The sequence below is a fragment of the Aedes albopictus genome, chromosome 3, assembly GCF_035046485.1.
Source record: "Aedes albopictus strain Foshan chromosome 3, AalbF5, whole genome shotgun sequence".
NCBI classification, from domain to species: Eukaryota; Metazoa; Arthropoda; class Insecta; order Diptera; family Culicidae; genus Aedes; species Aedes albopictus.
The window spans coordinates 336799452-336823397 of NC_085138.1; the positions used below are offsets into that span (position 1 = coordinate 336799452).

The 23946-nt window shown below is 41.0% G+C and overlaps 1 protein-coding gene across 2 annotated transcripts in view; it reads left to right on the top strand.

Annotated features, from left to right (window-relative positions):
• Nucleotides 1-20467: 20467 nt before the first annotated feature.
• The window catches only part of LOC109397407 (dnaJ homolog subfamily B member 6), a 391375-nt gene continuing 387896 nt past the window's right edge, over nucleotides 20468-23946 (top strand). The window contains exon 1 of one of the 2 annotated variants that reach the window (XM_062843038.1): nucleotides 20468-20808. The gene's annotated coding sequence lies outside the window, so the exon portion shown is untranslated. The remainder of the gene's footprint in view (nucleotides 20809-23946) is intronic. The other variant, XM_062843040.1, reaches the window with a different exon arrangement.

The window sequence follows — 23946 nt, forward strand, 5'->3', positions numbered from 1 at the left end:
ATTGGCCCATTATATCAGCTATCTACCATAAAATTTTGGTGATGGTAAACTGATAAACAAAAAAGTTATGACATTTCAAACATTTCCCAATTTTTACATTTAGTAACAAAAAAAATTTTTTTTTCTGTGTAAATTATTTCGAGAATTATATTTTGATGCTGATTTTATTGTAAAGGCTACCGCCTGAATTAAACAAGTTTTTTTCATGATATTTTTGTTTGATTATTTATAATTACTATAGTATCTATTTGAAACTTAGACGCGATCCAGTGTTGTGATCAAAAATATTGAGAGTGTCATACTTTTTATTGTACGTGACTGGTGAAAAAATCCCTTGATAGTGTTGAAAAGCTGTTGATCATAAGAAAAATTGAATTAAACTTATTTTTAAGACGCAAGCTGCATAATAAAAGTTTTATATACACGCGTATACATCTAGTTGAACTGCAAAAAAAATTACCTCTTAGAGAACAGACTTTATGATCGGAAGAATGCAAGTAACTTCAACAACAACAAATGCATGAGAGGTACATACCACAGACAAACAGACGAAACGCCTAGAACAATTTTCGTGAAAATCCATCGCCCAGTTCACACTACCACTACCTGGTGGAAATGTTTCACGAAACACTGCGTTGTGCAATATCGTCATCAGAAGGCGCTAGTGTGAAACGTCAAACGCAAACAAAAACGATGGGCACTCCTCTGGTTATGAAAGCCACAACCAAGATTCAAAATGATCGTTAAAGGCGTGGTCAATGAAAATTTCGTCAGTGTTATGTTTGTTTGTCTGTATACATACCATGACAATGTTCACGAAAAAGCAAAAAAAATACTACCGCTATGGATAATAAAAATTTTATAGTAATTTTTTTCTTCAGCCAAGCAAACAACACCAAACTAGTCAGTTAAAACTAATAAGTGATTTTGTTTATTATAATCTAACGAACAACATGAACAGTCGCTTTCTCAAAGGTCTTCAACTCAACGCTCTCTTGTAGACCGTTTGATGAAAAAAAAATGTTCAAAAGAGTTACGAAATCTCACCGAAAGCACCATAGAAAAACTGAAAGAGACTGGTTATGCCCAAATAGAATACAAATTTACGCATTTGCACGTCCTGCCGTCTAGACTTTGACAAACGAGCAATCTGTATATCATCGGTAAAGCAGGGCGCAGGAAGTTCGAAAACGACAACAATTGGGTTTTTAAATTAAGAAAAATATAATGATTTTTCGATTTTATACGAAAGAGCACCTTTTTCTGAGCCACTATGATTTTTTTCAGATTTTTAGAACCTTGTTTTGGTATCTAAAATCAATTTCAAAGAATTTTTTTGAAATCACCTTTTGACAGCTGGGCAACTATTTGACAGCTCCGCCCAGTACAAACTGCGACAAGGGGTGATTCGACAAATCGCTCCCATACAAACTTCAAATTGATTTTTAAATAGGTTCCCGGGCTCCGAAATTCATGAAAATTTGGATTTCGGCTCAGTTTGACATGCAGATTCAGAATATCGAACTATCTCAACACCGTTAAAGAAGCCAGTTGAGAAATTGCCAGAAGTGCTAAGTGCAGAGAGTCATGCCACCATACCATCAGCGACATCTGTTTAAAACATTTAATCACGCCCTTTTACAAAAATGCTTTGAAATATACTTCAACATCTATACCCATTCCAATATTTTTAACGTTGCAAAACACGCTTTCAACATTCATCTTGAAGAAGAGGGAAAAAAACACTTGTCCTCAAATGTAACAGCAAATTAATGAATAAACGACTAATGCACGGAGGGCGTGATAAAATCGGAACATTACTGTACATATAATACACATAATACATAATAAAGACAGCTTGTTTTACTCACGCAAGGCCATTAACAATAAAATCAGCATCAAACTGCGATTTCCGGCCGAAAAAAAATTACACTAAAAAAAAATTTATTACTAAATGTGAAAATTGTGAAATGTTCGAATTGTCATAACTTTTTTGTTTATTAGTTTATCATCACCAAATTTTTATGGTAGATTGCTAATACAATGGACCGTTTTCCCTAAAAAATTACGTCGGTAAAAAGATAGGGTTTTGAAATATTTGAGTTTTTGTGACAAAAATGATATTTTTTAATGTTAAAAAAGATTTTTTTTCACAGTGTATATTTTCTTAGAAATCACCATTTAGTTATCTAACTTTGCTGAACAATAAAATCAGCATCAAACTGCGATTGTTGGCCGAAATAATTTACACAGAAAAAATATTTACCAAATGTGAAAATTGTGAAATGTTTGAAATGTTATAACTTTTTTGTTTATTAGTTTACCATCACCAAAATTTTATGGTAGATTGCTAATACAATGGACCGTCTTCCCTAAAAAAATTACGTTGGTAAAAAGATAGGGTTTTGAGATATTTGAGTTTTTGTGACAAAAATGATATTTTTTAATGTTAAAAAAGATGTTTTTTCACAGTGTATATTTTCTTAGGAATCATCATTTAGTTAACTAACTTTGCTGAAAAATTCATAGCAATCGAACGAACCATTTTGGCTGTGCAGATTTATGAATATTTTTGAACCATTTTCACATAACCCTTTTGAAAAGTTAGTCGTGATTCAAAATAAAAATTTGATATCGAAAAATGGCGATTTAGATGGAACTGAAAAACTGTGCAAAGTTTCAGTTCAATAGAAAATCATGAATTAAAAAATTGCCTCAATTTTGATGCTGTTGCTTGGAATCGCTCAAATTATAAATTATTTGTGCTGTCAAAGTATAAGTGCCCATGTATTCAATCTCATCACCTTTATTATCTACACATTTGAAATACCCCTAAAAAGGAACAACCACGCAGTCAAAATTAGATACTCATGCAAAAACAGCTTAATATTGCCACAGTCATAATACCACCGAGCGCCCAGCTAAATCATTTCATCTGCCCAAACATTTCCATAAGCTTTCTGCGCATAAAAAGTGTACCGTCCAGTCCACCACCACCAACACCATATCACCACCACCGGCAGTGGTGGCGGTGGGTCGCAAGAGTTTATTCCCCTCTGACCGCATCGTCCGAACTGCCCAGAGGGCTGAGGAGTGTTTTTAATTTTTTGTGCCATGCCGTCTTTTATTTATTCACCTTAAGGGCGGCTGGGACGATCGGGGAAATATCCGCCATTGCTCTGTTGCTACTAAGATGGTAATCTCAGATTCTACTTCATATTTTGCAACAAAAACCTATCACTGTGTATGCTCACTTGGAGTGCATATGCTGATTGTTTTTCAGCATCTTCAGTGCGATAGAACTCGAGATTACCATCTTCAAAATCGCGAGGCAAATTGTTAGAAAGAGAGGCAAGATAGGAAAAATAACACGGCGTCCCGTTTCACCTTAACGAGTCCCCGCACAGTTGTTTTTGTTGTCCATTTGCTGGTGGCTCCGTCACCGTCGCAACCGGACCGCGAAAGAAAGCTCCTTAACTCCACCAAACCGACCGTGCGCCGCCGCCGCACCTTTACAGTATGGGGGCGTGTAAAAAGTGTGCCCTCTTCTATAATGCGCGCAACCGGACCGGTGTGGAGTTTTGAAATATATGACCGCACCAAAGTACCGCCACATGCTCCGGCTGCCGGCGATAGAGGGCTTTTCCTCATATCTACATGAGTTTGGGTACCTACATGACCAGACCATAGCAGGTACACGCGAATCTCCTTAGCGTTGCGTGGAGTCCGCTTATGGTGGAGGCATAATGGCCCGCGGGTGGATACGACGTCGCGGAAAAAGATAGAGTACCGGACTTTAAACAATTAGAGAAATTACCGTATATGAGTCGCTTGCCTGCCTAGATTCCTAGCATCGTAGTTAACGATTGGGACGGTGTACGAAGGCACGAGCTGCACAAATGCAGTTAGGTACCAGTCAAGGAAGTGCGCTCTAAAAGCAATGACATCAAGGAAACTTATTGGTATTTAAAGTCGTGTACGAATATCGTAAACCAAGAGTCTTGGTCCAAGGCATCGGATGAAAAGTGATGAAGAGGTATGAACATTTGAAAATCAATCCTCGCCGGGGCCCGTGGCGCAATTGGTCACACGTTTGCTTCATAAGCAGATGGTCATGGGTTCGATCCCAGCCCCGGCACTTTCGTCTGTTGCTCTTTCCCCCTGAGAGCAGCTGACACTGACCCAACCGGAACAACCAACAGGCACACATCAACATTCTCGTGCTCATCATTCTACCATAATTGGGTAGAAAGTGAAAGCAGCGCATCGGCATCGGCAACCAGTTCGATATAGTACAATTAGAACAGTATACATTTAGGCGCTGTACAAAGTGTAAGTACAGCTTCAAATTGGAATTGCTCACGCAGTGTCCTAGTGGACAGAGCTGTAAATTAGGTTAAGTGATTGAAGAATAAGAATTCTTAAAAAAAAAAACAATCCAAACAAATACTATAATAGTCTTTAGATATAAAAAATCCAGACAATCTACCAAAAATATAGACCCGAACTCTAAAATAGTGATATAGCTCTCTAATCTAGTGTACACAGCAAAAAAAAATCATTTGCATGTAAAACATGACGGATTCAAAAGTACATCACTTGAATCGAAAAGGTCATTTAAATTGAAACAAAAATTGATGCACATAATAAGATTGATGTTGAAGTCAAAATAACTAAAACACAACAACGTTCTGATATTGGAAAGAGTATGGCTGTCGCATTGAATCTTGGTGCTTTTACGGATTTTTGGGTCCGTATGAAGTCGATTATCAATATTAACTTCTTTGATGTTCTCTGATGGCACGGTAAAGGCTGGGTATGCTGCGCAATTCAGATCCCATTGTGATCCACTAGCCTCTGCCCAGCAACTCCTATCCCTACCTCCACGCGGTACCGTCCGGAAACTATAAGCAACCTTAGGGAAGATCGGGTAACCAACCGCGGTGGGAACTTTGGTCATAAACTGACAGAGAAGGGGGGGGGTTTGCTTCGGCAAACCTGAGCGTCTGTTCTCCAGGAGGAGCGGCTCACAACAGCGTCTGATCCCCATGTTAGGGGCGGCTGATCTACGTCCGAGTGCCAGGGAAGGACTCTAAGCTCAACTGTGCACTATGGTCCTCCGGAAAGTAGGGGGTTGGTGTCAGGCCCTACGAGCCAGCCGTAAAAAACCATTGTCACGGAAAATCAACAACAGAATAATACGAACCGAGACCAACGGCAACGACCCCAGCGAACAAAAAGGACTTGCGATTGGAAACTCGGTACGTGGAACTGCCGATCTCTCAACTTCATTGGGAGCACCCGCATACTCGCCGATCTACTGAAGGACCGCGGGTTCGGCATCGTAGCGCTGCAGGAGGTGTGTTGGACAGGATCCATGGTGCGAACGTTTAGAGGTAATCATATCATCTACCAGAGCTGCGGCAACACACGCGAGCTGGGAACAGCTTTCATCGTGATGGGTGATATGCAGAGGCGCGTGATCGGTTGGTGGCCGATCGACGAAAGAATGTGCAGGTTGAGGATCAAGGGCCGATTCTTCAATTTCAGCATAATAAACGTGCACAGCCCACACTCCGGAAGTACTGATGATGACAAGGATGCATTTTACGCGCAGCTCGAACGCGAGTACGATCGCTGCCCAAGCCACGACGTCAAGATCATCATAAGAGATTTGAACGCTCAGGTAGGCCAGGAGGAGGAATTCAGACCGACGATTGGTAAGTTCAGCGCCCACCAGCAGACGAACGAAATCGGCCTACGACTCATTGATTTCGCCGCCTTCAAAAATATGGCCATACGTAGCACCTTTTTCCAACAAAGCCTCCCTTATCGTTACACCTGGAGATCACCACAGCAGACGGAATCTCAAATCGACCACGTTCTGATTGACGGACGGCACTTCTCCGACATTATCGACGTCAGTACCTATCGTGGCGCCAACATCGACTCCGACCACTCCCGAGCAGAAGGGAATAGCAACAGCATAATAAAATGTGTTATTTTGGAAAAATAACTGAGTAGCGGAAAGAGTTATTTTCATGTTATTTACATAACATATCCTGTTATAAACTTGCCTGTCATAAGCGGCAAAATAACAAATATTATAACAAAAAAATGTTCCTGGAAGACCTGTTAATAACATATTTTGTTAGTTTCAATAACAACTTAATAACAGCGAATTTTGAAAATATTTCAATAACAAATTTTGATATGAATACGTTATTGATAACAATCTGGAAACAAAATTTGCTTTTTTTCTGTTGCGGATAGGAACTCCTCCAAAGTCCCATATGCATTCAATGGGATACGCAACAATAGGATCTATTGTTAAATGTTTCATTCATAATTGGGACGCTATTGTTGTCGCAAGCGATTTCTTATCGAAAACAGAGACAAACAATAGTTCTCGTTTATTTTCCAAACAACTTACGATGAAAAACTACCGTCGTTTTGAAACCCTTTATTAGGTGGTTCATTGTTTATAAGATTAATTTACATTATTACCTCATTGATTGACACATTTATCCTAGTTAATCTAAGTGGGCTCGATGCAGTGAAATTAATAAAAATAAAATGTCTAAAAATAATCAATGGAGTTCTCGATGACTTTTTTTTCATTTTTGTCGAAAATGTGTTGTTCGTCGTTGAATTCCACCAGTTGATCCAAAATGTTTCATAAAATGGCTAACACTCTATTACACTCTCTATTTTCGTATTCATACCTAACTGAAACTGGGACAAAAAACAGGTATACTTTTCAAAGTGCTTATAAAACAAAAGGCTGATAAGTTGGCACCACAGACAAACAGACGCAACACTACGAACATTTTTCGATTCAAATCATAGTCTCGGAAACCTGTGTACCCAATACTAAAAGGACTGAGTTTGGCCGACCATGAACTAGGTGTCGGTAGTGGGCAAACGTCAAACTCGAACAAAAACGATGCGAGCGCCACGGGTGGGCAGTTGGCCAACTATCAAATCTTTAAATATACCGTTAATTCGGTGTACGATGGGAAATGTCAGAGTGTTACGTCTGTTTGTCTGTGTTGGCACTATAACGTAATGTCAGTTAGAAGAGGAAATGATGACAAAATAATATTTTCTCTTGCAGTTCCTCACGGAATGCTGTGAACAACGAAAATCTCGAATGGTGTAGTTTTGATTGTAAAGCTAGTTATGTTGTAATAATAATGATCAAATATTTGTACTAGTCTCAATGACAGAATAATAACTGAACTTGTGCTACAACAAAACATGTTATTGAAATGTAATTTATAGAAAATATACCAAGAACACGATCATAATAAAATAAGATTGCCCGACAGAACATGTTATGGAACGGTGATGACTTAATAAGTTAATAATAACAATCCGAGATATGGTGGGGCTGGCTCACCGACACTTCCGGTCCGCTTTAGTGCTTTATGCATCATTGTGGCCAGGTGTTGCTCTAGTTTTTCCAACTGTATTGTAAAGCATGAGCGGTGATCCTTGGCATTCTTGTGTAAATTGGGGTAGGTACTCGAAATGTTGATCGATCACCGATTATTGCTGGCAGATGCAGTGGAAAGTTTGTCTTAATACGTATCAATCGTCTCTGACAAACGAGAAAAACTGACTTCACTGATTACCTGTCTCTGAGCCAAATTTGGTATAGAGTCTTCAGTCTCCAATTAATCGCTTCATGTTTGATGGAGGTTTTTAATCCAATGGGTTACATAGCCGCTATCCGAATGAAGAGAGTAATGTTCCGCGTAATATATCACAAATCAAAAGAGGTGCGGTACATTACGTGGAGCGGATATACTGAATTGGGTACCAGACCAAGTCCCTGCTGGGTGGCGCTAAATAGGTGAGCCATAGACAATAGAATCGTCAATGTCGTAGGGCATAGTATGTGACTATTGTCGAAACAACACTATATTTGGTCATTGTCCAACTAAGCGCATAACTATGTTAGGGTCAAGATTAGGATGAAATCATTGGTAAAATATAATAACACTTTTTAGTTTGTGTAGTTAGATATTCGCATGGTTAATTATGTTATGAACAATAATTTTATTGACGAATCCGATTTAAAATAATTGAATAGTTATTTTGTTAAGCCATATTATATTAAAATAATCACTATCATTATCAATGAATGCTATCCGCTTAAGATCTTCGCTACATTGAATTTTGAATTATTGGAGGCTTCACTTATCAACAAATTTACAACAAACACGCTATAACAGTATCTAGAGAATCGTGGAGGGTGAGAAATCTGAACTAGTAGCAGTATTCATATAGATTAACAATTATACTCTACTATTTCCAATCATTGCAACATTATACTAATATGTGCGGGCCGCCCATTTGCGGAGTTGTGCGGCCAATTATTCTCTTTCCATTCCAGAAACGACCGTTTTGAAGCAAGAAGTGTCCCAATGGCCAACACAAACGGGACTTGTCCGAAACACACAAGATAAGTACAACAATTTTATAATCAGGCGCCCAACTCTTTCTACGACTTTGCTAATAGATAATGCAATATGCATACTTCAATATCAATTATTTGTTTGTTTGCGCGTTTATTTATGACACTATTGAAGCATTCGTGTCGCCGCGGAATAGTTTACAATTTATATATTTTTTTTTCAATTTTTCAATTCACTTTAAAGTATCTAACACTGCTTTTACAATTGTGTATGCAAACTTGTATCTTAAATATGGTCATTATTAATAGTAGTCTGATAATTCAAGTCTAGTGATTTTTTTCCCAAGGAATAGAAAGAGTTGGTGCCATAATCAATACAATACTTGAAACTGGAAACTCATTATTTCCCCCTATGGGTTATAGGGAGGAGCGGGACATTCGAGCCTACTCATCAGTGGAAAGGACTTGATATGCTAATCGGTTTAGCATAGGGCAGATACAAGTCTACTGGTAGACGTATCGCCCAGCGAAACAACGCAGATTGGCCACGGCCCGGGGGTGCGTTGATTATAACAGAATAACAGAATATAACAGAATAATAACAATCCGAGATATAAAAACAGGTTTTGTGATTCCGTTATTATTATTTTGATATTTTCCTCTGCTCGGGCTATCTGGTGATGGTCAAACTGCGTCCAAAACTCTCCGTCATCAACAATATACGGTACCGGCGACCGCCACGGTACAACCTAGAGCGACTGAAGCAATCGGATGTCGCCTTAGCATACGCGCAGAATCTCGATGCCGCGTTGCCAGACGAGGGCGAGCTCGATGAGGCCCCTCTAGAGGACTGCTGGAGTACTGTGAAAGCAACCATCAACGACGCAGCAGAGAGCACCATCGGGTACGTGGAACGGAATCGGCGGAACGAATGGTTCGACGAAGAGTGCAGAACGGTTTTGGAGGAGAAGAACGCAGCGAGGGCGGTAATGCTGCAGCAAGGGACTCGACAGAACGTGGAACGTTACAAACAGAAGCGAAGACAGCAGACCCGCCTCTTTCGGGAGAAAAAGCGCCGCCTGGAAGAAGCGGAGTGTGAAGAAATGGAACAGCTGTGCCGTTCCCAAGAAACACGGAAGTTCTATCAGAAGCTCAACGCATCCCGCAAAGTCTACGTGCCGCGAGCCGAAATATGCAGGGATAAAGACGGAGGCCTCTTGACGGACGGACGTGAGGTGATCGAAAGGTGGAAGCAGCACTTCGATCAGCACCTGAACGGCGTGGAGAACGTAGACACGGAAGCCCACGGCAACGAAAGAAACGACGACGCCAGTGCAGCGGAGGACGGAAATGAACCAACTCCCACGCTGAGGGAAGTTAAGGATGCCATTCATCAGCTCAAAACCAATAAAGCAGCTGGTAAGGATGGTATCGCAGCTAAACTCATCAAGATGGGCCCAGAAAAGTTGACCACCTGTCTGCATCGGCTGATAGTCAGGATCTGGGAAACCGAACAGCTACCGGAGGAGTGGAAGGAAGGGGTAATCTGCCCCATTCACAAGAAAGGCGACCATTTGGAATGTGAGAACTTCAGGGCGATCACTATTTTGAATGCTGCCTACAAAGTGCTATCCCAGATCATCTTCCGTCGTCTGTCACCTAAAACAAACGAGTTCGTGGGAAGTTATCAAGCCGGCTTCATCGACGGCCGGTCGACAACGGACCAGATCATCACCGTACGGCAAATCCTCCAGAAATGCCGTGAATACCAGGTCCCAACGCATCACCTGTTCATCGACTTCAAAGCGGCATACGACAGTATCGACCGCGCTGAGCTATGGAGAATCATGGACGAAAACGGCTTTCCTGTGAAGCTGACTAGACTGATTAAAGCAACGATGGACGGTGTGCAAAACTGCGTAAGGGTTTCGGGTGAACTATCCAGTTCATTCGAATCTCGCCGGGGACTGCGACAAGGTGACGGACTCTCATGCCTACTCTTCAACATCGCTCTGGAAGGTGTGATACGACGAGCCGGGCTCAACAGCCTGGGAACGATTTTCACAAGATCCGGTCAATTTGTGTGCTTTGCGGACGACATGGACATTATTGCCAGAACATTTGGAACGGTGCTAGAGCTGTACACCCGCCTGAAACGCGAAGCAGCAAAGGTCGGACTGGTGGTAAATGCCTCAAAAACATAGTACATGCTGGTAGGCGGAACCGAAAACGACCGGATCCGTCTGGGTAGTAATGTTACGATAGACGGGGATACTTTCGAGGTGGTGGAGGAATTCGTCTACCTCGGATCCATACTGACGGCTGACAACAACGTGAGCGCATCATCAGCGGAAGTCGGGCCTACTACGGGCTCCAGAAGAAACTGCGGTCGAAAAAGATTCACCCACGCACCAAATGCACCATGTACAAAACGCTAATAAGACCGGTGATCCTCTACGGGCACGAGACATGGACCATGCTCGAGGAGGACCTACAAGCACTCGGAGTTTTCGAGCGACGCGTGCTAAGGACGATCTTCGGCGGTGTGCAGGAGAACGGTGTGTGGCGGAGAAGGATGAACCACGAGCTCATTGCAATTTACGGCGAACCCAGCTTCCAGAAGGTGGCCAAAGCCGGAAGGGTACGGTGGGCAGGACATGTTGCAAGAATGCCGGACAACAACCCTGCAAAGCTGGTGTTTGCAACCGATCCGGTTGGTACAAGAAGGCGTGGAGCGCAGAGAGCACGATGGGCGGACCAGGTGGAGCGTGACTTGGCGAGCATCGGGCGCGACCGAGGATGGAGAGCGGCAGCCACGAACCGTGTATTATGGAGAAATATTGTTGATTCAGTTTTATCTTGAATTTGATGTAATACTAAATAAATGAATGAATAGTTATTTTTTCGTTCTAGGTTATAGTCCTTTTTATCCAAAATAACTACTTGAATTGTGAAATATGGGCACAAATTTGACATTTTTGAGATTCTGATGGTAAATGATGAGAAACTAGGGTGACAAAGGGTAGTATCGGCAGGTTTGTTCTTTTCGTCATGGTTTTTTTTTTGTGGACCGAATTGCCTGAAATTTGGGCAAATAACTCAGCTTGGTTGAGTAGGATTTGAGGCCAACTCCGAGTTCATCAGGTTTCAAAAAAAAACCCCATGACGAAAAGAACAAAACCGCCGAAAACACGTAAGTTCCCCTATGTAAACTTTTAACTCAGCCGTTTTTTTTTGTTTCCCGGATATTCGACATAAACTACGACCAGGCATTTTTGCCGGATTATCAAGACAGAGATTGAACCCTAGCCTAGACCTTCTGAATGCGAATCAGAAGTGGTAGCCACTAGACCATCAAGCAATAAAACAAAATAAGGTACACCGGGGCAAGTTGAAACGGGTGGGGCAAGATGAAACACGAAGTTTTGAAATAGTTTTCAATACAATTTGGAAATTTTTCTTTCGCCGAAAGATTGTTTGAATCAAAAACTATGTGTTTTGGCGTTCAAGCTGTTTACCATCATTGAATAACATCATGTAAACCCGCTGTTTCATCTTGCCCCACCCGTTTCAACTTGCCCCGGTGTACCTTAATTGTAATTTAATAAAAGATCCAATCATTAAGAAACCAAAAACAGCAATACCTTCCAACCAATTTATTGCGGAATTTGCAATAGTTGAAATTCACGTTAATAAAAATTAAAAAATAAACCTTCCAATTTATTCTTGAAACCAGAACCAATTAGAGAGAACACATCGCTGCGGCTAATAGACCATGGAGAACATGCCGAAAACGGAAAACATTGGGTAGGCGTTCCGAAGAGCACACCACCTAAAAAGTAGCTCACATTTCATATCCATTTTTTTTTTTCACCGTTGCAATTTCCAGCGAACCGCAGAGAAATTAACAGCAAACGATTAATTTTTGCCAAGCTGTGTCCGCAACAAGGGTTATAGTAGCTTGAAGGAAGGTAGAGACGTGTAACTGATCTTTGCCTTGTTTCCTCCTACCGGGTTTCATGGATTTTTAAACTGTTGTGCACAAGGGCATGCCAATGCCGCCATGCCGTTCAAAGGTGAGGGGTGGTGAGCTTTTGCGCCGTATAGCAGTTTTCGATTAAGTGGACCATGTGTTTCCAGCAGTCAGTCAGTGGAAACGTTGTGAAGTCCCTGACTCTCGTTTCGTCATGCAACCGTGGAAATTGGCGAACCTTGTGCCCGAGAGGTATTGAGGACTTTCTCTCCTCATGTGGTGGAAAATGGACGTTTAATCCAGGTTTTCGTGTTCTGGTTGCACCGATATCGTGCGTTGTAATCATACAAATTAACTAAACTTTAGCCCCCACACAGTTTTTTTTTTGAATCATAGTAGAATAGTTATAAGAATGGATTGTAAAAATGGGAAGGTGCATAACTCGCAGAACATGGTTTGTATGGACTTCACCTTGCAATGACAACAAACGTAATGGTAGGACAAAGTTTTGTAGCCTTCGCTCCATGCTGCTTAACAGAATTATAGAAATTGACCAGAAATGCCACTCAAACTGATCTAATCTTACCATCAATAGTGCGCCGGAGGTTAGATAATAAGCTTGACGTTTAAAAGCTTCAAGTGACGTCAATCGGCCTTCAATCGGCCGCGAAGGAGATTACCGAAGGTCAAGTACATTTGGAATTTCCGGAGAAAGTCGGGGAAGAAAGAGTCGCGATCGAACCCAAAACTGAGCGAGCCTTCAACGTAGGCCGTTACACTACCGAACTATTTCGAAGAAGTTCGTAGGAAATACCGAACTTTCGTGAGTTCGTTCGATGGCACCTTCCCTAATCTGAGGATCACGGTTCCATTTTACTTTCGTTCGATCCGCAGATTAGTGTTGAAGTGTCGTTTGGTAGTTCGTTGAAAAGGTCGTTAATTGTAGGTAACAGTAACGTGGTTATATTTCTGTAATTTAATAGTTCTTTTGTTAGTTCCTAGTTTCACGTTCGAATTAGGAGAGAAGTGCTTAGGGTTTGTGCGTTTACCTCAATAGGACCATCAGGTAATGTGTTCATTGTAATTGTGCTCGTTGTAGAAACCTCGTGCATGTGCTAATGTTGCTTGAATAGCCCGCGGCTATTTTCTTTCCCAGCGACATTTCCTGCTGTTCGGTACGGAACTTGCCGGCGGATAAACCCCGCCGAAAGAAGCGGCTCGTCAACACGCCGTTTAGAGCGAATTTCCGTGGTCGTCAACTGCCACTTGCCAGGCCCGTTTAGAAGGTCAGCTGAGGTTCGCACCCCCCCCCCCCCCCCCCCTTCCACGTGGCCGTCCGGGATACCCGTGTCTCCAAGCGTCGAACGATCGCCTTCATCGACGCGACACAACAGGAGCGCAGAAGCGCCCAGCAGGTCAGCAAAAACCCCGCAGCTGCGCGGTGAGTCATCTCCTTTTTGCATCGTCTTTTTTATGGAGTGGGGCGTCCGGTGAGGACGCCTCGGAGGACAGTTTTTTGCCGACCATAAGGTCGAGATTAATTTGGACGTCTAGTCACTACAGCGTCCGTTGATGTAAGGTGGGTGGCAACAATCATACAAAATCGTGCGCACGTAATTTAAGATCGACCCACCCAACCCTATTGTGTGAGATATCCGGGTGTAGCAAGCTTGCCGCTGCTGCTTGTCGCATCATCGAGGAGGAGAGAAAGTGAATGGAGTAATAGCACGAATAGAGCACATGACAGAGATAGGTAGATAGGAATGGAATACAAACGCACAGGCACAGGAGAGCAGGATTGAAGAAGGAATAACTGAGAATATGGAAAATAAATAGGAAATAGCATGTTTGTAGAATAAATTGTTCGTTGTGGGTTATTACCGAATAAATGTGTTTAGTTTCTACCATAATAGTGTGTTTGTAGATTCCGTCGTGTGAAAGTTCTTTAGATTATTGAAATGTTGTCCCGTTGCTTCGCGTATTTGTAGTAGATGTTGTTTGCGTGGCGCAATTTGACTGTTGGGTCTTGCGTATCCCCTTCCACACTGGTAGCGCCTCTAGCGAGAAGTAGTGGAACCGCCAGTGATGATAAATAGCTCGCGATAACTGATGTCGCGTGGCATTTAGGTATGGGTGTCGTCTTGCTGCGTTCTTTGGAGGAATGGTTTTGTAGTGTATCGGGTTATGTTGTTGCGTAGGGTAATCCCCCCAGTTCAGGTGTAGGAAGTAGATGCGCTGGCTCGATCCTACTTTCTTTGGGAATTTCAAATGGACTCGCCCTGAAGAGTCTCAACCGGGCAAATTTAGAACTTGTCGTGCGGTCTCCTTACGGAGTGGCGCTTAAGCCGCATGATTTATTCCCGGATCGGCCAGTGCCGGCTACAGTTTGCCGGAACAACTATTCAGGTGAGCTGGTTCCATGCTACCTTATTAATTTCGGATTATTCATGTTCCATGATAATTTTTGAATGGGCGTGCTTTCCCTCCTGTACGACCTCTATCGATCAAAAACAAAAAAAAAAAAATGATTATCTTGACACTGCTTGACCACGCTTCGTCAAAAAAAGATAAAATCACCGAACATGATTCGATCAAATCTGAAACCCGTAGGTAGATAAATCATGCAAGTTATCCGATTATGAAATGTTAATCCCATCCCAGCCACCAGCATCAGCGGCGGGAGACACTAATTTAGGAAAACAAACTTACGGATCGACTATAATAAGCTCAGTCTCAAAAATTTAGGAAGAAAGCCCAGTGCACAAAGCCGAACAACACAAACAATAGCACGCGTTAATTCACACTTCACTTTGGAAACAATAAATCATTCATGCTTCAACGATTCATCATTCATTGGACGGAGTGCGACGATCGGCACGACGCGGTCATCGTGTTGTCGGTGGGTCAAAGCGATTCGAAAAGACCAAAAAACCGGACGAACCGAAATATGAGATAAATCAGCGCGCTCGTTTTATGCTGTTCAAGAGGAAAAAGTGAAATTGATAGTGACGGGACGGGACGGATGAAATGCCTTGTGTATACCGACAGGAACAACCTGAGTCGCTAGAGGGAAGGGGATGTAGGTATGTACGGACATAAGTACCTGAGCAACGAACGAGTACTAGTGTTTGCTGTGGGACAGTCAAAGAGCAATGTCGAACTACAAATGATGCTTTTCGAAACCAAACATAAGAAACTGGTTTACACGGTTAGGGCAGAGCTTCCCAAAAAGAGCCTAGGTAGTTGATTTCCTCGATGGTGAAGTGTTATTCTTTTATTGAATCAAAATGTCTTTCTTTTTTATGGAGTGAAATCAGATTGAAGTGCAGTAGGCTGAATGAACTATTAGTATCGCTAATGAGTATCAGCTGGCGCCACTTTAGGAGCCTTTCGTCGGAGAATACCAGACTGTTTTTATCAGGGTCAATCAACCACGGTTCAGATGTTTACCCTGTGGATTATCCAGGAAAATTCCCGGGAAACAACTTGCAGACTTACCATTTTCTGATTGGTTTTTTAGCATTGGTTTTTTCAGTGATTTGATCTTTCCCAGTGTTCTTCTAGCGATTTCACCTGGGATTCCTCCAACATTTTTTTCTGGAATTTCGTTGGGAATCCCTTCCGAGATTCTATCATTACTAAATCTCCTGGGATGCTTTCAGGAACATTTTCCAGCGTTCCATCAGGGAATGCGTCCCAAGAATCTTTCATTGATTGATTCATTAATACCTACCAGGATTTCTTTAGGGATTTGTTTCCTCGATTATTCCGCTGATTCCATTAGGAATTCCTCCAGGTCTTCCTGTTTTTTTTCTTTCAAATTCTTTCAAGGATTTCTTATGGGATTCTTCTGGGATTCCTTTTGGAGTATCTCATGGGATATCATTGATTTTAGAGGTTTCTTCCTAGATTCATTCAGAGTCTCTTTCTAGAGTTCTTCCCGGGATTCTTGAAGAGATTTATTCCGAGATTCCTTCCACATTTCTTTATTGGTTCTCCCGGTCTCCAATTTAGAACTTCTCCCGAAATTCCTTCCAGCATTTTTCCTTGGATTAAGTCCAGGATTTCTACTGGGGTTCCATCAGGAGTTTCTCCGTGAATTCCTTCGGAGGTGCCTCCTTCGATTTTTTCATTTGTTGCTCCCGATTTTTTTTGTTGATTTCTCTCGGCATTTTTTCTCGGGATTCCTTCAGCGATTTTCCCCAGATTTTTTTTAGATTCTTCTCGGATTTTCTTTAGGAATTCCTCCAGGGCTATCTTTAGAAGTTTCCCCTAGTTACCCAGAATTCTACCAAGGATTTCTCCAGGAATTCTTTCTGCAATTCCGTTCAGAATTCCTCTCGGGTTTTTTTTCTTCAGAATAATCTTCCAGGATTCCTTTAGGAGTTTTGTTTTCGGCATTCCATTTGGGATTCTTTTGGGGATTTTCCCACGATTCCTTCCAGGGTTCTTTTACGGATTATACCCGAGGTTGCATCAGGGGTTCCTTTAAGTTTCTTCCTGTATTTTTACACGTATTTTGTTATAGTTATTCCGGCACTTATTCTGAAATTCCTCCCAGAATTTCTAGATTAAATTCTCCCAGGATTTTCTCACTGATTTTTCCAAGGTTTCCTTTAGAGATTCCTGCCGTGAATAATGCAGGGATTTCAACGATTCTTTCCTGGATTCCTTCAAGGGATTTTTCCCGGCTTTTCTTCTTGCATTTTTTCAGGAATTTCTCCCGTGATTCATTTAGGATTTTCTTCAGAGATATCTTCTAATTTCTTTCAGGAGTTACCTTAGAGATTTCTTACCTGATCACCACATCACTTTTCCCCAAATTTCTTCCAGGAACCCTTCTGGATTTTCTCCCAGGATTCTTTCAGGGAGTCCTTCCGAGATTCTGTATTAAGTATGAGAAAATATATTAGAAAGGGTATCAACATCTTGAGAATTTTATGGAATGTCTCTCACGAAAAGATTGTGGTCGGACCGGAAATCGAATGCGAGCAATCTCAGCATGGTCTTGCTGGATAAAAAAGTTTAAATTAGATTAAATAAGAGTGGAAACGTAAGATAAACATAAGAGGCATTATTGAAACAGATAGACATATCGGTGGTAAGCCGTAATGTAATCTGACAGTATTTTTTCCTATTATTTTGGAGTCATTATCATCTCTATCACTCATTTAGAGTTGTCTTGTATCTATGCAATCTATGCAGTCCAGAATATAACGATATTAGTATAAAAGTTGTACTGAAAATGAACTTGAGAAACATACATATCAGATGTTGGGGAATTACTTAAGGAGAAACTTCAGAGGATACAATATGGCTGCCACAATGGCCGACTTGAAGCCCTACTCACGATTTCAAGAGCACCAATCCTAAAAATTTGTAAACAAATGCACTTGATTTGGAAAAGCTGCCTCTTTTTGCAAGTAAGCAAAGCCAGGATTAACAAGTGCGGCTTGGTTCGACGCTTCGTTCGTCAGATTTGTGCCTCTAAACCCGAGCAAAGTCGAATAACAGCACCATAACAAAATGATAACTGGTGCTCACTCCAGAACTCATTTACCAATTTTGTGTTATCATCCTGATAATTCATGTTACCGCAGCTGTCAAACTCTGAAGCGTCATCATCGACAACAACATCGGAGGTTAGTTATCAATGGCCGAGAAAATATCTCACTGATAACAAAATGAGTTTTCAATCAGATAAATTCAATTGATTTACAAAAGTTGTTATCAGGATGCCCCTGATGATAACATAATGAGATATTTTAATGATATTGTGGGTAGAATTGGTTGTTATCATGTTTGTTATGTTGCCTGCTTATTCAACCAAACTGAGAACAAATTTAGTTAATTATTTTTGATATCAGATAACACAGTTTGTTATCCGTTTATTATGAAACTTTGCTCGGGAAGTTTGTATGCAAAATTGCAATGGGATTTCTTGATGTTTCACCTTAAAGCATTTTTTTAGAACTACGCCATAGACATCAAACTTATTGTGAAATCATGTTTATTTTATGGTATATTATTCCGTGTCGGGTATTTCCATAACTGCGACCAATTTTTTGATCTATGGTATTTATGGTAACTTGACTATTGATAACAAATTAATTTGAAGATTTAAATTGTGAGACACCTTGGACGTTAACGGATTAAGTTAAAATGATAGCTATTATTACTAATACTTCTTAATACCAACATTAACCCAAACTCACCCATAATGGTAACAATCAAAATATCAGAACCATGCGTATAAGTTTCAAACTTTCTTGAGGGGGGCTCTCCCAAAATGTAGGGAGCCGGAACAGCCGAGCCTTCGATTCTCTCTTTTCGGCTGAACCCTTTCGTTCAAAATGAGTAGGTTCCGAATGGCGGCGGCACAACAACAACGAGTGAGAAATGAGTTTTTTTTTTCTTTTTCGAGCGCCTCCAACTACCGCTTTCAATCCATTACCTCGCGAATCGATCTGGCTGGAGCGTAACTTTTGTGTGCATTTATGTCGTAGGCCAGAAGAACAGTGACCCGAGAAGCGTGAAGTAACTACAATTTATACAATATCATCGGGTCTCTCAGTTAGCCTAGTGGTTAAGACTATTGATCGCCAATCCGGCGACGGCGGGTTCGATTCCCGTTCCGGTCGGGATAATTTTCTCGATTCTTTGGGCATAGTGTGTATCATTGTACTTGCCCCACAATATACAAATTCATGCAATGGTAGGCAAAGAAAGCCCTTCAATTATTAACTGTGGAAGTGTTCAAAGAACACTAATTTGAAGCGAATAAGGCCAAGTCCCAGTGCGAACGTAGAGCCATAAAGAAGAAGAGGACGACCTTATTATCATAGGCGCCGTCCACAAATTACGTAACGCTCTAGGGGGAGGGGGGAGTACGACCAAGCGTTACGGTCCATACAAAAATTTAAGGATTTTCATACAAAAAAGCGTTACGGAAGGGGAGGGGGGGTCCAAAAATGACGATTTTAGCGTTACGTAATTAATGGACGCTGCCATACTACCAAACACTGTCGCTTGATTTTCTCAAGTTAACACATTTTCCATAGCATAATTGTCTGATCGTGAACATTATGTCGGTAAGAATGTACAGCTTTTCACGAAATGGACTGGCTCAAAACATCTTTTTCTTTCTTGCAGTACGTTCCATTTATGACAGAGCCGGCTTCTCAACTCTTTGTCTTGAAGATCACCCACGTGTTTCACGTGTGAGTGTGAATCAGTGTCGTTTGTGCTTCGTTCGATGGCGAGACCCAGACAACCGCTGAAGAAGAGATAGAGGACAATACATAATTGGGTGAGCTCGTTTCATGCAATGTATTTATTGTTTTTATTTCCAAAATTCAAAGAAAGTTGATTGTAAATAATATTGCAACGATCGTAAACGTTTTTTGTATCATTTGAAGCACATTTTGTTCGATCCGGCACTTTAAGTAACGTCGTTGACTCAAAATTCATAGTTCCACAGTTTAAAATTAAACACTGAGTGACCATCTGACGCAGGTAGTCGATTGTTTACTTTCTGTGTAAAGCGAGTTACAGCAGTTACTCTATGTGTTTTATATTGCTCTTTTAAACTACTATATGTTTCTTATTTTTATGTCATCATTAAAATTAAATAAATTTTATCATAATTTTCGTATTGTTCCTACAATTCTAATTTTTGTTGTTAAAATCATACAGTTCGCATTTTGTTCCACTGCTCGGGTCATCAGTATCCGATACTGTGCTTGTGTCGGCTATCAACTCAAACCCAAACACCGCTCGTCGTCATACCCATCGAGCGCTAAACAGAACCAAGGCCTCGTCTTCGTTGCAGTTTGCGCTGCTGCCGCGGCCGCTGCCGCCGTGTGTTAACTCTCTCGCGCCTCGCTATTTTATATGTTGTTCGATATCTCCCACATCTGCTCACACCAACCACGCTCAACGCGATACAAACAACCAAACGCGCGCGCGGTCTGGTCGGTGGGAGACCGACCGGAGTCTACTGAGCGAGCGAGCACGGGCTCACCGAACCGTTGCGGTGGTGAGCATCGATCCGTCCGAACTCGGCGGCAGTTCAGTTGATTTTAGTACATTGGTCTGTAAAGACATCCCGTATCGTCGTCGTCGTCGTCGTCGTCGACGTCAACTGCCCTATCCGTTGTTAGCGTTCCGCATTTTGCGTGTGTGTCTGTCTGTCTGTCTCCTCCCGTGGGGACTCATTATCCGGGTCCGTTTTTTGCTCCGATCAGTGGTTCTTTAGCAGTGTGTGGTGGATAGGGATCGTTACCTGTGTAGACCACAGCGCTGTTGTTCTCCGGAAGACGTTTCCTTGTAACATACCAGCCAGCGTGCTTGTTACATACGCGGCCACACCTCCAACTGCGGTGCATAATTGCTGTGCGATCGATTGTCGTGGGTGAGTTTTATCGTCAGCTGGTTCTTACTCAACTCTCCTGTGTTGTGCTTGTATGCCTTGTATGCATTAGGGTGCTCATAAGAATTGGTGTTCGAAACGTCATGGTATTGAATTATTGCCATTCATATGCACTTTTGAGGCACTTCCAAGGATTGTTTTGATTTTCGTTTTCGTTTTTTTAAAAGGATTCTTTGAAAAGCGTTCAGATGTTCCCTAAATTTTTTTTATAAAATAATCGTTTTCAAGTTTTTTTTTCTTATTTTTTTCAAAAACTTTACTTTTATGTATAAGGCCGGAACAAATCTCATTTTCTTCTTTTATCACTTTGGTCATGCACTCGTCAAGGGGGGGAATGATAAATAATAAATGTATTTGATGAAAAACTACTCAAACAATTAGGCAAAATCTTCAAACTTATCGGATTTGTTAAGAAATTTTCTCGACGAATCTAATTTCACTTAAAAAAATTTTAAATTTGTTGAATAGTTTATTTGTATCCCCCCTCAAAACGTTAAATTCCGACAAAAAATTTCCGAGGGGGCGGTGACATTAGAGAAAATCAAAATTTGTGTCAGCCTAGTTATAATAAATCTTCCGGCATGTTGTTCTTAAAACTTTGGGAAACTAAAACAAAGAAGTTAAAAAAATAGATAACACATACAAAATCAAGAAAAAATAAAGATTAAAGCAGTGGAAAAGTTCAAAATTAGGAAATACGACTTTTTCATGCTGATTCTGATTCTCAAGAATTGCTCTAGAGCTAAACTTCTAAATGTTTCTAGAAAGTTCAAATGCTATCGAATTTGCTTCTAACTAAAGTTGAGCATCATAATATTTCGATCATACGGATTCCGAAGTTTTGAGAACACCCTAATATGGATGTATGAGGGGGCTTTCATTTCAATAAGAACATCCACGCAATCCGATTGTGTCCGCCAGCCTCTCTCTGTGGTGAAGCCCACCATGTACAATGTACATACCTAAATACCTATAGCTGTTTAGTAGACGATGATGAGTGTTGTTTTACAAGATAATCTCAAGTGGATTTACTTTTTATCCTCTCCGCTCTCTGTGCTGTGCAACACTCCTCGGCTGAGCTGTGAATTTCGTGCCTGTAGTACAAAGTACTACAACAGCTCAGTGCATTAAATTAAACCGTAGCGAAGGTATTTGGGGCACGACAGGATTCGATGCGAAATTTGTGGTTGTTGAATGTCTGGCGAGGCGATTGAAAGTGCGAATAAGATAGCTTGGTTGCACTTAAGAAAAAAAAAGCGAATGAAAAACGAAGATAAGGACGCACGGTTGACTGCAGCTGAACCAACTCGAGCGATTGCAAAGCTGATAGCGTTTTTATATTTAGATGTTTTGATTGTAGCGTTACCGTCTACCGCTAACAATATAATATTACTATGCATTTATTCCTCTCAAAAATAGGGTTTCAAAGATAAAAAAATATCATTTGTGTTAGAATCAAAATACAATGCGCTCGCCATTGGTCCCGTGCAGGCACTGTCGAAGATCTTGATGGTCTTCATTCTAGAATAGTTTGGATGACCTAGCATACGCCTGTTAACCGTTTGAAAGCAGAATCACTATTTCAACCTTGTGATAATTTCAGCATCAAGGGAAAGTACTTTGCATTTTTTGCAGAACTATTAAACCTCGAGCGATCACGCTGTTGTATTTTGTATAACACATCGAAAAAAACTCGCTTTTTGTGTTCAGCATTAGCGTGGTGCTGGCGGTGGTGGCAAACCGCGCGAGTTACGGAAGGTTAACTAAAGACCTCAGGATACACAAGATTGCCCTGGGCGTTTACGGTGAAAATAGAACGAAGCCACACCTCGAATTTTCAAAAGCACAAATCTGAAGAATCAAATGACGGATCGCCCTGAAAACTTAATCGATTGGTCATCACCAGCAGGTGACTTATTCATCAACTTTTCAGCGCGATACGATATTTGGTTTGTCATATTTGAGCTTTTGAAAATTCAAGATGTGGCTTCGTTCTATAATCACCTTACAGGTGTACATACGAGTGTCAATTTTTCACATACATTCTGCTTTTATTGCTCTTTATAGATCAATGACAGAAATGTGTGAACATATATGGATAGCAGGAACAGAAACAAAACCAAATGTCAGTGACATTATATCGTACAAAGTGCTATTCGCATATGTATACGGCGTAAAGTACATTTTCATCTCATATGGGGTTATTTTTTTACTTATTGCGATGTATTTGGTAAAGTTGTAAACAATACAATACAATACAAATCAATCTTAAAAGACATTAACATATTACAATAAACGATATTCTAATGTTATATGGCGAAGAACAAATCTTACTCGCATAAGCGTACGAATGAACTCATTATTCGGACCTATAATTCCATAAAACAAGTGGCCCGACATAACTATTTCATACCTAAACCCGAATTGGTTTTGGATTTATCAACTGTTTGTTTGCATAGTAGTTGAAAATTATCAGCTTTGGGGCAAACTCCCCCCTATAAAACTCAAATTAGACAGTTTTCATGGATGGAATACTACGACACAAGTTGGCGCGTATGCATTCCATTAGGAGTAGGCGGGGCAATATGGACACCCTAAGGTTTTTGCCAACTTTACCTGGCAAGATGTCAAAAAAGTTTAGTTTTTTGATACATGTATCCTTTTAAACTCTATTTAGCATCAATTGCATAAGAATGCTCACGAAGAAAAATGATTTATCCACTTCTAAAAATGTTATGAAAAATATTAGTTTTCCATGACCGTCTTCAAGCATACGGGGCAGAATGGACACCCCCATGGGGCAATATGGACACCATGAGACTTTTACGAATTTCGTACATCATTTACACCTATAAAGTCATTTCATTACAAAACAACTATTGGACTGGATGAATAATACGCCGGAGTAGTTCATTTTTGTTCAGTTAATTTAAATTCAGGCTGTTTTGGATAATGCTTCGTATTTGTCGGCATGTACAGCTGTGCCTAGAACAACTATTTTCCACTGCTGTCCTTTTTTGAACAATTTGTTTCACCCTATGTCTACTGTAGTGAACATTTAACCACAGACAAACCGAAAATATACTGAAATCGAAAAATTTGGTTGGTTTGTGATTTAGG